The 4,138-nt window shown below is 40.6% G+C and overlaps 1 protein-coding gene across 1 annotated transcript in view; it reads left to right on the top strand.

Moving 5' to 3' along the window:
• Nucleotides 1-803: 803 nt before the first annotated feature.
• Nucleotides 804-4,138, top strand: part of zbtb7c (zinc finger and BTB domain containing 7C) — a 20,647-nt gene continuing 17,312 nt past the window's right edge. Inside the window, exon 1 of the mRNA XM_083929233.1 lies at nt 804-903. The gene's annotated coding sequence lies outside the window, so the exon portion shown is untranslated. The remainder of the gene's footprint in view (nt 904-4,138) is intronic.

The following is a 4,138-nucleotide window of genomic DNA, read 5'->3' as shown; positions in this document are numbered from 1 at the left end:
CACTGCATTTACATCACTGATTACACCCTCTTATTATATTCCCATTATGGGCTTCAGAGCAGCACAATGGTTCTTACGTCTTGCCAGGTACGAGCTGGTACAGTGAGGCACACACCCAAATACACTCAGATACTGTCACAGACTCTCACAACCTTTCTTCAACTCTTTTCATTTCTCCCCTGATATGTCTTTTGTTCGATACCTGATATGAACCCCTCAAGCTCCTGTTTGGCACAAGCAAAGACCCACCCACTGGTTCAACACTGCATTATACTGCAACGACCTCTTCCCCAATTTTTTTTTCTCTACCAAGTTTGAAATCTAGATGCACATCAGCCTCAATTTTATTAACAGTCTCAGTGTTTCCAGTTCTTGCTCCTGGCTTGGCCTTTGCCCCAGCTCTCCTGCCTCATCTCTGGCTCCAGACCTTCAGGCCCTAGTCAGGCCTACTTGCAGTCTTTTAACCCTCCACCTCCTCTGAGCTCCAGCCCCAGCACTGAGGCTCAGCTCTGCCTATTCTCTGCCATAACCATACCAGCCAGTCCATGCTCGCAAGCAGGTTTTTAGGCTTGGCCCAGTGAGTGCGAGTGTGTGTCACTCCCCTCCCCTAAGCACAGGTGGACTTGTAGGGAACGCTGCCAAATACTTTTGGTTTAGCAGGAGGGAGGGGTGTTGGCTGAGGCTGGTGGGTGTAGCAGTTTTTGTTTTGTTGTGTTTCTTAGATAACCGTTTCGTGGAACGGTACCTTTTCACTCCTCCAAATCACTGACACACCTTCAGCGTAAATTTGCGTGTCTATCTAGCCTGCTCTCACTTTCACAAGTCTGCCAGTGCTGAGACCGAGTTGAGTTTCCTGACAGAGCGCTAGAAAGGAACTGAGATCAAGACTTCTCTTCTTAAAAGGTCAGTAACATCTTGCTATTTCTTTCCCTCTCTTTTCCGCTTTATTGTCTTTGTTGTATTTCACATATACTAAAAAACTCATGATGAGAGGGTCATATTGGCCGTTGCAGCAAAGTTTCAAAGCATGCAAAAGCTGCTGGCTATCCTCTGAGAGCCATAATCAGATTAAAGGATGGCTGACCCTTTGTAGAATCAGGTGTACAAATCGCTCCATATGTATTTAAATAGGAAATATAGTTTGAAAAAGGGATGTCCAGCTACTCTCAGTAGTGTACAGAAACTTCTCAGTGCGTGTGTGTGTATGTGTTTGTGTGTGTGTGTGTGTGTGTGTGTGTGTTTGTCTTGCAACAGATGTGCTCACAATGAAAGCCTCCTTCTTCACATATCAGCCAGACACTGAGGAGGAAGCAAGTGAAAGGATGACAGAGCTGGAACAGATTGAAAGACAGATATCATGTTTTCACTTTTACTTGTTATTACAGCAGCAGCTTGTACAACTACATGCTCATTTATTGTGCATGATTTAGATCTTTTCATGAGATTTTTCCCTCGCCACTGTCACGATTTTGTCATCAAGAAGTTGAGTGGTTGTATTAAATGTAATCGACATGGGAGTGATAAGCTATCTGACACGGGATGACTTCTGTCCTCAGAGAATCTATTTTGAAATTAATTCCCGGATGAGAAATTCTTTATTAGTTAGTGATCAATTTTCACCTCAGATTCAGCTTCTCTGTGCAGAGTTGTGACACTCAAGATTAATTCACTCTTCCTGTCTGTGACCCTACCATCAAAACAGCATGAGTAACAGTTAACCTTTAAGAGCATTATTAAAGATGATAAGTGATAATATGCCATACTGGCTGATCTATCAGATATACAGAAGGTATTGCATTGTGCCATCTTCATATCTTAAATACTAGAACTGTCTTGGTGGTTTAGTGGTTAATTTCAAAGAAACCAGTGATAACTTCACATTTAACCTTTTATATAAACTAACTACAGCTATTCAAAAATAATTCCAGTCCCCAGTTGTGGTCTACAAACATTGTTCATACAGGCACCTGTGATGGGACATTCGTAAAAAAAACTAGAAAAGAAAATGTAGTTTCTTCAAAGTATACTCTCTACAGGTCAATGTACAGCTGTGAGGTAACACAACTGAATGAAAAGCTCTACTTCCCTTTGTTTATTTAAAACTTGAAATACTTTACATGTATAGAACAGACAAGCTTCAGCCTGAAATCTTTTTCAGTCTTCATTATTAATAAAAAAAACAAACACACAAAGCAGAACCTATAGAGCTCTCTTCCTGTCACTGCGGCAGTTAGATGGGGATACACCACCACACCTACTCTCTCACACACCCTCTGTCTGCCTCTATCTGTCTCCAGGATTATCTTAATTGAACCTGTTCCTTGCAGGTTCCTTTTGTCACATGTACTCTCATACATTGGCATGTTTAAGAAAACATTACCTGAGGCACATTTTATTCATGTTTGTACAATCTCACCCATTGCACACGACGAGCCAGTATTCAATATAAAAGAACTGAACTTGCATTTGAACAAAAGTGCATCATGTAGAGTGTGTAAATGTGTGTGAAAGGGTAAAAGTACCTGATTGAGAAACTTAAGAGTCGTGGATGAGTGTGTCAAGTGAGTGTGGACATAGCAACATAATTGCAAACCGATGCAATGTGTTCATTATGAGACTGACAGAGTGAGTGAGTCCACACGCCTTCTACCCACCTGACAGCGTGTGGGCATGCCCATGTAACAGCATTTACACGGAGATACACAATGTGATTTTAACCTCCCATGACACAGATGTCATCTTGTCACAGTTGTCTAAAATAAGTGTTTTCAAACCCAGCTCAGACAGCTACATCTAATATCTAATCTTTGCCAAAAAAATGTCCAATCAACTCCCCCCAAATAAGTTCAAGTCGATGCAAGCATGGGAGTTCGTATGTATACAATAGACGAGTAGATGGCTGCTCGTGTGTGCATGTGTGCATGTGTGCATGTGTGCGTGTACGCCCTCCTCCGTAGGATCGAGGTCCAGGTTTTCGTGTGTGTGTGTGTGTGTGTGTGTGTGTGTGGAGTTGGGCTGGGTGAGTAAGCCGCCCCTCACAGATGAATAGAGGATGGGAGGAGGCTTGAAGAGGCTGCCGTGGGTGGGAGGCCCTAGCCCTGCCAAAAAAGCTCCTTCTGTGGGATTTGTGTACTTTTGCGTTCCTCACGAAACACAGCGCCTGGCTCAAACGACAAAGCAGCAAGGGAGGCAGGCACTCGCACTCCCAGAGGTCGGCTCGATCGCACCGTCTCTGCTTTTCAATCTATATTCTTTCTTTCCATTTAAAATTTCTTCCTTTCCTCTATTCTCCCTTCCCCCCCCTCCTTCCGTCCCTAAGGCTGCTTTTTAATCACCTTTTAGTATTTTTCTTTATTAAAGTGATTAATTACATTAACATAATTGAACAACAATGCATAATTTGCAATATGAGAAATTAACAAGATACAATATACCTTTATTGTCACAATTCTAGTACAATATAATGTTTTTTAGAGCACACAAGCCTGTAGATGCCTAATAAAGGATAAAAAAACTATAAAGTACAACACTATAGTGTATATAAGAAACAAAATATAATAAATAATAATAAATATAACAAATGAATACTGGATATACACCGAATAAAATAAAGTGTCCAGTACATGAAGCAAGTGGAGCCAGCAATGCAGCATGGTTGGAAAGTTATACATACTGTAGTTCCATTATAGCACTGGAAAAAAAGGTAAGATAACTGATAGAAAGTTACTGTACTTACATTGTTTATAGAATTAATTGGCATACAAATCCCTTCAAGAATTTGTTATTTGCATCAGTATATAACTTGACATATATTTCTATTTTAAAGTCGTGCCTAATTGCAACACACTAACAAGTTAATTCATTATTTTAACTTTTCTTTTAACCTTTTATTTCATGAATTATTATTTTAATTCCTTATCAGCAATATCTTTACCGAATCACAATGGAAATGTCTCTTGCAGTGGTTGTTGTGCTCCTCGGCAGGGTCAAAGTCAAGAGAAATATTTATTTGTCATACATTTCAACATCTGAAATGTCAGCGGCGGCCGCAGCTTGCATTATGCTTTTGCAATGAAGCAATTTTACATACAAATTGTGGGTGTTTCCTGAATGTTACCTAGATAACGGAATATAGGCC

The sequence above is a fragment of the Echiichthys vipera genome (assembly GCF_963691815.1).
Source record: "Echiichthys vipera genome assembly, chromosome: 16".
NCBI lineage: Eukaryota > Metazoa > Chordata > Actinopteri > Perciformes > Trachinidae > Echiichthys > Echiichthys vipera.
Note: the sequence above shows the minus strand (reverse complement) of the source record. Positions and strands in the feature narration are given on the sequence as shown.